Source organism: Solanum tuberosum, unplaced genomic scaffold, assembly GCF_000226075.1.
Source record: "Solanum tuberosum cultivar DM 1-3 516 R44 unplaced genomic scaffold, SolTub_3.0 scf00153, whole genome shotgun sequence".
Lineage (NCBI taxonomy): Eukaryota > Viridiplantae > Streptophyta > Magnoliopsida > Solanales > Solanaceae > Solanum > Solanum tuberosum.
In genome coordinates, this window is record NW_006239082.1 from 1,089,982 (window position 1) to 1,104,230 (window position 14,249).

The following is a 14,249-nucleotide window of genomic DNA, read 5'->3' on the forward strand; positions in this document are numbered from 1 at the left end:
ATAACCGAATTTAGAGTCCATGTAGGTGGGAAATCAATTTCTTCCCACTTAATAGGTCTTCTGGTGGTGACCTTGGACCTTGCAAAATTAGTTTCCACCAAAATAGTTTGATCAGATTTATCATAATAATAATAATAATAATAATAGCAATAATAGTAATTCTAATAATATAATAATAATAATAGTAATAATAATGATAATGATAATGACAATGATAATGATAATAATAATGATAATGATAATAATAATAATAATAGTAATACTAATGATAATGATAATGATAATGATAATGATAATGATAATGATAATGATAATGATAATGATAATGATAATGATAATGATAATGATAATGATAATGATAATGATAATGATAATGATAATGATAATGATAATGATAAGAAGAAGAAGAAGAAGAGGAAGAGGAAGAGGAAGAGGACGAAGAAGAGGAGGAGGAAGAAGAGGAGGAAGAAGAAGAGGAAGAAGAAGAAGAAGAAGAAGAGAAAAAGTGATGTTTATTAGATATAAAATATTATGTGATTGAAGTGTTTAACAAAAAAAGCACTCTAGCCATCATCTTTAACGAAAATCTCAATTTCATTAATTACAGGGACTCTTAATTATAATTTTCCAAACTGAAAATCAAAATATTGAAACAAGGAATACTTTCAAATGTACAAAGTCCAATCAAAAATTAAACAGTAGTAAAAAATTTAACAAACAAAACAACAAAAGGTTGGTAATTACCATCAATAACAAATATTGACCTTATTTTTGCCATAATGATGTCATATATCCATTGTGCATGTCAATCTCTTCACAAAACTTGTTAATTATCAACATCATAATCGTCGATGTATCCATAATTGATTACTTTGCAAAATTAAGAAGTAAATATGTATCAAGTAAAATGTGTTTGATGCAGTAAAGGGACAACAAAATAATTAGAAGATTGACATTTGAAATGTGATTGGAATGGAAATGTCACGACCCAAAGTACCCCATAGGCGTAATATGGCGTATAGGACCCCGAGAGGCCCCATACAAGCCACTTAGCATTCATAACATAAGAAATAGAATGAAAAGAGGTAAATAACAACATTTCAAGTTTCAAAATTTTATAAAAGTAAAGCGAAAGTCTAAACACTTGTCTCATTAGCCATCTAGTACATAAGAATGAAATTTGGACCTAGCTGATGTAATTCTCAAAAGGGAACTACAACTAAATGCGGAAATCGAAAGACAAAAAGTAGAGATAACTAGATAGACACACAAAGAGGAAACAAAAAGCAACCAAAGGTTATATTAAACCTAATGACCTCAATCCGTTAATCCTACAATAGCACTTAACTTTTACGAAGACCTCAAAGGAATCAAATTCATCTTGCAACCCTCGTTTCTACGTAATGATCAACACAAGCTTTACCAAGCTCAACACTCATGCAAGCGGTTCAGTTTTTCAATTCAAAATAGTCTAAGTCTAAAATGAACCCAAACTAGCTATTTATAGTTTTAGGTGAAAAGGCCCAAAAGTGACCCGAAATGACCAATGGGAGAGCCAAGTCAGGCTCGCCTAGTGACTCAGCTATCCGCCCATTGGGTTGGCGATGGATCCTGCACCTTGCCAGGTTCTGGAACTTTTGGGCAAGCTGGGTTCGTCGCCCAAGCCCTTGGGCGATCCGCCGACTAGTCCTGGCTCGCCAAAAAGGACCCATGTGATCATCAAGGCATGGAATCCTTTGTTTTCCACCAATGCTAGCCCAAGAGCCTCCATCCTTGTGAACAACTCTTCAATACAGTGGAGTTCCCAAGCTTGGCTATGAGTCAAAGGTCTTGAGGCAATCTGAATTGCATCATTCTCCCTTTCTTGAAAATGATTTGTCCTCGAATCTAAACCTTGCCAAACCATAGGGAAAGCAAACAACAACAAGGTCCTCATGGCATGAGGGTTAGCGTTAGCAATAACTATTTCATCACCATGCCAAGGATGCACAAATTTAACATATAACCAAGCATCAAAATGATTAACAAAAGGTTTGTAACTCATCAAAACAATAGATAATTGGCTACTTAAGAAACTTTGACAAAGGGGTAAAGCGAAGGAACTAATACAGTTAAGAAACCACACATGTAAGCCCTCATTGGTTCCACATTCGAACAAGCACAATTCCTCCTTTAAGTCAAGTAGCACATGAACACTCTCATACCTAAGTGCGAAGGCATAAGTAATGTTGACCCAAATTAAAATTTCATCTAATGCACTAGATAACTTCAAGAGAGTAATTATTCCCAATTCATGAGCGGGTTCAAGTACACAAGTATTCCCTACCCAAATTGGCAAACATACCTCATTCAAGCACATAGGATCAAGTAATAACACCAAGTAAGAATCATATGAATGATAGACAGTGTTACTACCATACTCAACACACTTGAAACCAACACCGGGGTCAAATGGAAAAGGATTGCATAACATCGGGTCAATGAGACTCTTATTTGCCCTATTGATACCACTACTAACATAAAATATGCTACCCACACAAGCATAAGTATCATCATATGCAGGTAGATAAAACTGAGTCCTTGAATCCAAACCTTGCTAAACTATGTAGATCACAAGCAAGAAGCTTATCCTCATAGCATGATGGATAGTACAAAGGTTAGCATTAAAAACATTGACCCGAAGCGACTCAAAATCAAGGAAAAACAAAGCATCCTCTATTGTCATGGCTATTAAGCCCATAGATGGAGAACAAGGACAATGGCTATTCTTCTCGACAACAGGATAATACCACCCAAAAGATTATACCTCTACAAGTTCAAATACTCTCAAACATTCACCAGGATCAAAATGATAAAAGGTCCACATAACCGGATCATACCAACAAGTATAGACCTCAGTGATACCTTGATCCACATGCAATGCACCTTTAATACAACTAGGGGACTCATCATATGCAAAGAGATAGTAAAGGAAGGTACAAACTTCACCTTCTCTTGGAAAATATCTCCTACCCCGATAAAATGCACAGTCTACAAGATCATGCTCAAAGTGAGAGTAACAAAAAGGATGTAGGAAGCTACCCTTTCCCATACACAATGTAGGCTCCTCAAATGGATTGGAAACCCTCGAGAAAGACTTTCCATCATAGGGAAAGGTATCAACAATTTCACCCACATTATGCCTGCCATTTCGACCAAGCATTCCCACATAAATAACACAATTCAGCTCACTACTGGGGTCAAACGGAAAGGCAATCCATGAACTTGGATCAAGTGCACCTCTTGTTGTCCAATTGGCACTCTTATCTTCTAAAAGCATACTCCACTCAAAAGTGTGAGCATCATCATATGTAAACAGGTAATAGAGAAATGTGTCTCGCAAATCAACTTCATCTAAGGTGTTTTCATAGGTATAACTACTAATAGGCTCAGGATCATTGGTCATACCATTAAGAATTGAAACACACCAAGAAGAAAAGGTAATGGGAAAACAAATACCACCTTCTTTTTCATTATGATCCTTCCCTACAAGAGTACTCTCATCTTCCAAGAAGAGATTTCCATCTTTGGGAGGACAATATTCACACCATAGTGGGTTACTATAGAAAGCATAACTATCAAGAACTACACTACTCTCATGGTGCACACCACTAGGCACATCACTAAGAGTGATTTCATCATCTTTAAACAAGATATTGTACTTAAAGAGGGAATGATCAACCACCATGGGAGAATTAACACATGAAAGTTCACCATAAAAAGACACATATCATTTTTTGAAGCATTTTCAAGCACATGATCTCTATGAGCAAAACAAGCAATCGGATCTTCCACAAAAGATATGCTTTAAGAGTCACTCTTATTCAAATGATCAACATTATCATTAGTATCACCAAATTGAGGTTCCTTAATCACATCACAAGATCCCTCAATTAGTGAACCACTCACAAGCAAGTTGATCAACACAATTATTTAATGAACTATCACTCAAAGCACATGTGTCAACACTAGGTGGAAACAAATTGATCTTACTAGAAGAATAAATTCAGTCATCAATAGGATTAAGTGTATCCACACTCTCAACATGTACATTATCAAGACATGGTAAAGAATCATTAGGCTCACATAAAGACAACCTATCACTTACACTTTGTTCATTTGCAATTGTAAAAGTGTAAAGTTTAGCTATCACCTTGACGCTTGCAAGAAATATCTTCTTTACCTTGGAATGACATCCCTTAGGAATATTGGTACATCCCAAAAGTGCATCCATCACACCTTTAATTGTAGGATCTTTGTTGGGAACTCGTGTTCCTCCATTCATCATGCTTGTACCTACATAAGAATCCTTACAAAGTGAATGATAAACAAAAAGGTTAGATTGAGATTGTGGCAACCCTCTCACTTCACTCCACTTAACCTCTTTTTTTTCCACTCTAAGGTTGCCACCTTGCTCTGATACCAAATGATGTAATTCTCAAAAGGGAACTACAACTAAATGCGGATAAATAGTAAAGATAATTAGATAGACACACAAAGAGAAAGCAAAAAGCAACCAAATGGTATATTAAACCCAATGACCTCAATCTATTAATCCTACAATAGCACCTAACTCTTACGAAGACCTCAAGGGAATCGAATTCACCTTGCAACCCTCGTTTCTAAGCAATAATCAACACAAGCTTTACCAAGCTCAACACTCATACAAGAGTTTTAGTTTTCCAATCCAAAATAGTCTAAGTCTAAAATGAACCCAAACTAGCTATTTATAGTTTTAGGTGAAAAAGCCCAAAAATGACCCGAAAAGACCAATGGGCGAGCCAAGTTGGGCTCGCCTAGTGACTCGACGATCCACCCATTGGGTTGGCGATGGATCCTACACCTTGCCAGGTTCTGGAACTTTGGGTAAGCTGAGTTCGTCGTCCAAGCCCTTGGGCGATCCACCGACTGGTCCTGGCTAGCCAAAAGGGACCCATGTGATCTTCAAGGCATGGAATCCTTCGTTTGCCACCAATGCAAGCCCAAAAGCTTCCATCCTTGTGAACAACTCTTCAATACATTGGAGTTCCCAAGCTTTGCTATGAGTCAAAGGTCTTCAGGCAATCTGAATGGTATCATTAGTCCATATATCATGTCCAAAAAATTAAAGTAAGAAATAGAATTGAAAACGATGAAAATCCATCCTTGAAGCATGAGGACTCATCAAAGCTCGAAATCTCTCAAATCAACCTCTAGCTACGAAACTGAGAACCTTGTCTGTTGGACCCTACATTGGAGGAAATGTAGGCAAAAATATGTGTTCATATAAAATATGTACAAAGTATGATAGCCATGTATATAAACGATTAAATCATGCTAAAATAGGACATTTCGTGAAATGCAGTGACCAAGCTAAATTATGATATAAAAAGGGTTAGAAAACATGAGTCGTAAAACATAGTCGATGCAAGCTAACATCTTTAAGTTCTTTGAACACATGTGAGATACTTCTTGAAGTAACCTTAGTTCATTATTATTGTGGGAAGTAGACTTAACCGACATAGAGACCATGTGAGCTATAATATGATCCCCTGGTGTCTCCCACACCGAAAAGGGTTGTCCTACTTACCAAGGTAGGGACCATGAACTTCTAGCTATTGTGGATCCACAAGCTAATGTCTATCTAGACAATCATCCTATGGGGGCACATAGGTACGGGATAAGGAGATTGCTTCTAGAAACCCAACCTCTACTCATGGGAGAGCTTCCATCTCAATATCCTCTGGGTACTAAGCATAAATCCCATGGAATATTAATTTTCTTACTTGTTCTCATTAGCCATGGAAGGGCACGTCATCTTGCCGATTCAAGCTAGGTCATAAGTCATCCATGGAATGGCATCTATCAATTAACCAATTCAAGCTAGGTTTCATTAGGATAGCTATTTATCTTTGATTCATTTAGGTGAGAAAACCTTTCAACCTTAGAATCCTTACTATGTGAGAAAACCTTTCACAATTATACTTTCATGTGTAAATGATAAAACCTTTCAACAACACAACAACAATATCATTAATACTTCACTCTCAAAGCATCCTTAAAACATTTACATAAATCCCATAAGAGCATGCTTAATTTCATAAACTCTTCATTCATAATCTAAAACCAACATCATATCTCATAATTTGGAAAACATGGGAATTACATAGGTTCATGGGGAATCATCATAAAACCATAGAATTTCATCAATTCATACATAAGAGATCATAATTCCATCAATTAAATCAATAATCAAGAGAACCCATAGTATAGAAGAAAAATCCTAACTCAATTCGGGATTTCTAACTTTGAAAATAGGAGAATTTGTGAAACTCCATGATGGAAGGAATCCATGGATGAAAACTATGGAAGGAATCCATGGATGAAAACTATCATACCTCAATGTCAAAAGCACGTCTTCAATGGTGGATTTGGAGACTTGCATTGAAACCCTAGGTTGAACCCTTCTTCTTCGAGTTTCTAGAGAGAGAAATATTTTGGAGAGGAAGAACTTGATCTTCTTTGGTAAATTTAAGAGAATGACTTGAATAGGCAAGTTTTGGGGTTAAGATCACTTATATAGGGGTTCTAGGTAAGGTCAAAACGACAGAGTATCAAGATAAAATAATTAGAAAAAGACCAAACTACCCTTAACATACAACTGACACGAAACCTACAGATGGAGGCCTACACGAGCCGTCAAGGACATTATGGGCCGTGATGGCAGCTGTGGTCCTTGACCAGTGGCCTGGAAAACTCACCCCAAAATCCCACTCCCCTCACGGCCCACTCCACGAGCCGTCATGGCTCTTACAAACTGTCTAGTGGCTCGTTTGAAGGGTTAGCCTTAAAGTGGCTATTGCCTTCCCTTCACGGGTACCACCACGAGCTGTTGTGGCCACCACGAGCTGTCTAGGTGCTCGTGGGAGGGGAGCTCTTTTTTGCCTGGCACTGTGAGCCTTCATGAGCCTCACTACGCCTCGTGGTGCCCTTCACGACCCGTCTAGGCCTTTGTGAAGGGTGACTTGTTCCAGTCATGGGGTGGTAACCTCCCACTTGATCCCTTCCTTATCCCACTAGATTCCGAGGTGTTACTTTATATCCCCCTTTGGGAACATTCGTCCTCAAATGGGATCCTAGGCACCAAATCGAGAGAATAATTCTATCCTATCAACCCATCATGCATGAAATAACATAAATGCACATATCCGAGGAGGAAACATCAACTCCAAGCTAAAACATGTTCAACATGGGGAAAATCAATCATGTAAACTCATTTTCTTTCAAAAAAATCAAGATTTTCATGAACATCCATAAAATGAGGAACCATGGGAATATCTAAGACACATGACACCAAAAGAGTAAACCATGAGGAACTCATTACCTTAAGCTAGAGTAGGGGTAGAAGGAAAGAGATGAGGATATCGGGACATCATATCGGACTCGTCCTCTCAAGTAACACCCTCAACTAACTGATTCTTCCACAAAACTTTCACGGAAGCGATTTCTTTATTCCTCAACTTCTTGACTTGTCGGTCTAAAATCTCAACCGGAGCTTCCTCATAAGAAAGATTCTCATCAACTCCCAAACCTTATAAGGGAACTATAGTTGTTGGATCACCAACACATTTCTTTAACAAGGAGACATGGAAAACTGGATGCATCAATGCCAATTTATTAGGCAACTCAAGCTCATAAGTAACCTTACCATTACGCCTCAAAATCTAATATGGGCCTATATAACGGGGACTAAGCTTCCCTTTCTTACCAAATCTCATTACACCCTTCATGGGTGAGATTTTCAAATAGACCCAATCGTTAACTTCAAACTCAAAATCTGTTCTTCTAACATCGACATACGACTTTTGTCGACTTTGAGCCGTTTTCAACCTCTCCCTAATAAGTTGAACTTTTTCCATAGCCTCATGTACCAACTCGGGACCTATTAGGGCAACTTCACCCACCTCAAACCAACCTATAGGAGATCTACACCTCCATCCATAAAATGCCTCAAATGGAGTCATACCAATACTCGAGTGATAACTATTGTTTTATGCAAACTCAATCAAAGGCAAGTGATCATCCCAATTACCCATGAAATCAATCAAACAAGCTCTCAATAAATCTTCCAAAGCTTGGATAGTACGCTCCACTTTCCAATCGGTTTGGGGATGAAAGGTTGTACTAAGCTTGACACGAGTACCAAGATCTTTTTGAAAAGATCTCCAAAACTGAGAAGTGAATTGGGTACCACGATCGGAGATAATGGATAAAGGCACTCCAACTTTACCATTTCCCTCAAATACAACTTAGCGTAGTCCCCCGCCGAATAAGAAATCTTGAAGGGAATAAATTGAGTTGATTTCGTCATTCGATCTACTATAACCCAAATTGAGTCATGTTGTCGCCGGGTACGACGCAAACCAACAATGAAGTCCATATTTAATTCTTCCCACATCTTGGTGGCTCCCATGTGAATGGAATACCGAGAACTATGGGCTTTTGCCATGATCTATTCCCTCAAGTCATCAACATTAGGAACACACAAACGACCTTAATATCTAAGCACTCCATCTCCCCCTTAATAGAAAGCCTCAACGGATTTCTTAAGCACCGCTTCCTTTAATTCAACTAAAGTTGGATCAAGACCTTGCTTGGCTTTCACATCCGCCACAAAAGACGATTCTGAACCATTGTGTACCATAATACCACCTTTGGTAGATTCTACTAACTGAACACCAAACCGGGCCAATCTATGAACATCTCAGACTAACTTCTTTTTATCTTCTTCAATATGAGCAACATTTCCCATAAACCGACTAAGAGCATCTTCCCCCACATTCACCTTACTAGGGTGATAGAGAACACTCATATTGTAATCTTTCAATAACTCAAGCAACCTTTTTTGGTTAAGATTTAGATCCTTCTGATTAAACACATATTGTATACTCTTGTGGTCGGAATAAACATCTACATGGACACCATACAAATAGTGCCTCCAAATCTTTAAGGCAAAGACAAACCGCCGCTAGTTCAAGGTCAGGGGTAGGATAATTCTTCTCATGAATCTTAAGTTGCCTTGAAGTGAAGGCAACAACTTTCCCATTTTGCATAAGCACACATCCTAGCCCAATTCTCGAGGCATCACAATAAACAACAAAACCATCAGTACCTTCCGGTAAGGTCAACACCGAAGCGGAAGTAAGTCTATCCTCCAATTCCTAAAGCTCTTCTCACAAGTTTTAGACCATATGAACTTAGCCTTCTTTTGATTCAATGGTGTCAATGGAGAGGCAATAGAAGAAAACCCCTCAACAAACCTTCTGTAGTAACCAACTTAACCCAAGAAACTTCTAAATCCAAAGAGGATAGAGGTCAAGGCCAACTCTTAACCGCATTCGTCTTCTTAGGATCTACCTCAATACCCTTACTTGAAACAATGTGACCAAGAAAATTTACAGACCTTAGCCAAAACTCACACAATTATCTCCAAGGATCTTTCTAAACCTTGTGCTCTGATTACCAAATTCTTCACGACCCAAGGAACCCCCTAGTCGTAACATGGTGTATAGGACCCCAAGAGGCCCCATACAAGCCACTTAGCATTCATAACATGAGAAATAAAATGAAAAGAGGTAAAGAACAACATTTCAAGTTTCAGAGTTTTAGAAAAGTAAAGCGGAAATCTAAACACTAGTCTCATTAGCCATATAGTACATAAGAATGAAATTTGGGCCTAGCCCATACATCATGTCCAAAAACTGAAAGTAACAAAGAAAATTGAAAATAATGAAAATCCATCCTTGAAGCATGAGGAATCACCAAAGCTCGAAATCTCTCAAATCAACCTCTAGCCATGAAACTAAGAACCCTGACTGTCGGACCCTACATTTGGGAAAATGTAGGCAAGAGTATGTGTTAGTACAAAATATATACCAAGTATGATAGTCATGCATATAAACGTTTAAATCATGCTAAAATAGGAAAATTCATGACATGCAATGACCAAGCTAAAACATGAAATAAAAAGGGTTAGAAAAAATGAGTCGTTAAATATGGTCAATGGAAGCTAACATATTTAAGTTATTTGAACACATGTGAGATACTTCTTGAAGTAACCTTAGTTCATTATTATTGTAGGAAGTAGCCTTAACCGACATAGAGACCATGTGAGCTATAACATGATCTCCCGGTGTCTCCCACACCAAAAAGGGTTGTCCTACTTGCCAAGGTAAGGACCATGAACTTCTAGTTATTGTGGATCCACTAGCTAATGTCTATCTAGACAATCATCCTATGGTGGCACATAGGTAAGGGATAAGGAGATTGCTTCTAGAAACCCAGCCTTTACTAACGGGAGATCGTACATCTCAATATCGTCTCGATGCTAAGCATAAATCCCATAAAATAGTCATTTTCTTATTTGTTCTCATTATCCATAGAAGGGAACGTCATCTTGACAATCCAAGCTAGGTCATAAGTCATCCATGTAATTGCATCATTCAATAACTAATCCAAGCTAGGTTTCATTAGGGTAGCTCTTTATCTTTGATTCATTTAGGTGAGAAGGCTTTTTAACCTTAGAATCCTTACTATGTGAGAAAACCTTTCACAATCATACTTTCATATGTATATGAGAAAATACTTTCAACAACACAACAACATTATCATTGATACTTCATCTCAAAGCATCCTTAAAATATTTACATAAATCCCATAAGAACATGCTTAATTTCAAAAACTCTTCATTCATAATCCAAAACCCACATCATATCATCATAATTTGGAAAACATGGTAATTATATGGGTTCATGGGGAATCATCATAAAACTATAGAATTTCATCAATTAATGCATAAGAGATCATAATTTTATCAATTAAATCAATAATTAAGAGAACCCATAATATAGAAGAAAAACTCTAACTCAATTGGGGATTTCTAACTTTGAAATAAGAGAATCTGGGAACTCCATGAATGAAAGGAATCGATGGATGAAAACTATCATACCTCAATGCCAAAAGCTTGCTTTCAATGGTGGAATTGGAGACTTGCCTTGAAACCCTAGGTTGAACCCTTCTACTTCAAGTTTCTAGAGAGAGGAATATTTTGGAGAGGAAGAACTTGTTCTTTTTTGTTAAATTTAAGAGAATGATTTGAATGAGCAAGTTTTGGGGTTAAGATCACTTATATAGGGGTTCTAGGTAAGGGCAAAACGACACAGTTTCAATATAAAATAATTAGGAAAAGATCCAACTGCCCTTAACTTACAGCTGACGCGAACCTCCAAATGGAGGCCCACACGAGCCGTCAAGGACATCACGAACTGTGGTGGCAGTCGTGGTCCTTGATCAATGGCCTGGAAAAATTACTTCAAAATCCCACTCCCCTCACGACCCACTTCACAAGCCATCATGTCTCTCATGAGCCGTCTAATGGCTCGTGTGGAGGGTCAGCCTTAAAGTGGCTACTATCTCCCCTTCACGGGCACCACCACAAGCCGTGGTGGCCACACGAGTCGTATAAGTGCTCGTGGGAGGGGATCCCCTTTTGTCCAGGCACTGTGAGCCTTCACGAGCCTCACCACGCCTCTTGGTTCCCTCCACGACCCGTCTAGCCCTTCATGAAGGGTGACTTGGCCCAGTCTTGGGCTGGTGAACCCCCACTTGATCCCTTCCTTAGCACACTAGATTCCGAGGTGTTACATGAAAAATAAATAAATTGAATATGGGGATAAAATTTTTGCCCTTGGAGAGTGGGAGAAAGAAAGGAAAAAGAGAAATACGTGGTTAGGGGAGGGGAATGAGTCTTACAGAAAGGAGGAAAAGAGGAAGAGGAACAATTAAAAACGAGGTTAAAAAGGTTATATATATATATATATAAATCAAGCTTAGACCAATCTAATATCAAGCGAAGAAGACAAGATAAGTTGATAAAGGAGAAAACTTTTCTTCTTATTTAAGTGTGTCTTACATGGAGAATGATATTTGTATTTATAAGTAGAGAAATCACTTCAAAGGCCATCATAATGAATGCCAAATTAATAGATACATAGTCATCCCAAAAAGGTTCATATCACCTTGGAAACACACATACATGAATGTTAAGTTCATGAATAAACCAAATGGACAATCCACTTGTTCAATGGATTTATAACACTCTCCTTGGATGTCCATATGTAATGGGCCTCATTAAAACCTTACTAGGAAAAAATTTGTGTGAAAAGTTCTAGTGAATGAAAAAGAGTACACATATCTTTTGATACGCATTATTTGTTGCCTCATTAAAAACCTTGCCAGGAAAAATTCAGTGGGACAAAACCTCGGTAAAGAAAAAAAGAGTGCAATGTGTATTATACTCCCCCGATTAAAACATCATTTAATTTCTTGTGATGATGTCATCCAATTTTATATATCAACTTCTTAAATATTGATAGTGTCTTTGTGATCAAATCACATTCACAAAGACGTAGCATGATTGAACTCATCCTGAAATATCATTTCCTGGTTTCATGGATAAAGAGGTTTTGAGCTTAGCCGAATACATTCTTGAAATTCACTTTATTCGTGACTTCGTTGTTGCAAGTAAATTGCTTATTCAACTTGTTCATAGCAACAATCATCTTGTGGATACTTTCATTTGCAGATGATTATCTTGTAGAATAACTTCAAATAAATGTCTTTGATGTCATTTCAACGTCTTCTCGTTGGGGAGAAGCAGAATCTTCTCAATAAACTCACTGTAAAATATTTGATGGTATATAGCAAGGTTCATTAGTGCCTCCAATTGACCGATATATGGAGTTTCATCACTAATAAGTTCTTCATCTTTCGTTTGAGATCGAAATGAATTCTTATTTATGTCGAGTGATCTCATAATTATAGGGGTACTCAATGAATGTGATTTGTTCATGTAAAATCACATCAAAACTTTTCTATGTATGTTGATTGATGGACAAATATTTCATTTGTTAAATTCTCAATCTGTAGGTCAAGACAAAACTGTCTTTCCAGGATCTTTTCATTTTAGATTCCCTTCTCAAACACTCAACAGCTTTTGAAAGCTCTTTAAGAGTGCTAATAATGTTCAAGTCATCAACATACACAACTATTATAACAAATTCAGATCCTGAACTTTTTCATAATAATGCAAGGACAATTAGGATCTTTGTTTTGTACTCTTTCTTCCTTGATTATTTCAATCCATATAAGGATTCTTGAAGTTTTATTGAAAAAGTTTCTTTCAAATTTTTATATGTTTCAGACACCTTGATTGCTTCAAGGATTTTCATATAACATTCAATATTGTCTAGATAGACATGATAATTATTCATTATATGCATTCAAGTTTTCATATATTTTTATATCACAACAAATCTCATTGCATCCACCATAAAAGAAAATGTCCCCAATAATGTCAAGATTTTTGCAACAAGCCTTTATGCCCTAAGACACAAGTCATACTTGATATCTTACGGTTATACTATCGAATAATACTTTATTTGTACCCCACTGACATTATATCTTGATTTATGGACTATCGGTAAAAAAGTCACTTTTCTAAGTGAAACAAAATATACTTGAATTGTGCATTTTATTTGGTCAATCATTTATCTGTCCACACTATGTGACAAATTCGAATTCTAAGTCCTCATCACGATCTATATCATTGAGCGTTACTTTCTATCAAAAATATCATTGATGGTTATTTGATATTGATTCCAATATGACATAACTTATCGAGTTCTCTTCATTTTTCAACATTCCAGGTACCTAAACCTTTGTCAAGGCTTAATGAATTGTTATGTTATTGTGCTCCTGTAAAGAACTTGCCTCATTATCATGACCATCTTGATCATTTGTGTCACATCCTAAGCCTACACCCTGGGCGGGATCGGCACCCGGAGACCATTGCTGGCCCCAAGCGAACCCTTGGCCTGGCTCTCTTAACTCAGCGGAAACCTAACTCAACAGAATAACTCAATGCCATGCAAAGACATAAAATAACTTAACTGATGAAATCTGGCCCAAAAAGGCAACTCAAGTCTCAAAATAGAATATTTACATAGATACATAGATGAGAGACTCAATACTAACTGACTGACTGTCTGTCTATGAAGCCTCTAAAATACGGAGATGGATGTTGGGACAGACCCCGCAACATCCTAATAACACAAAACTAGAAACACAAAATAACCGAGTCCTCCGGAAAGCAAGGAGGCTCACCACTGACT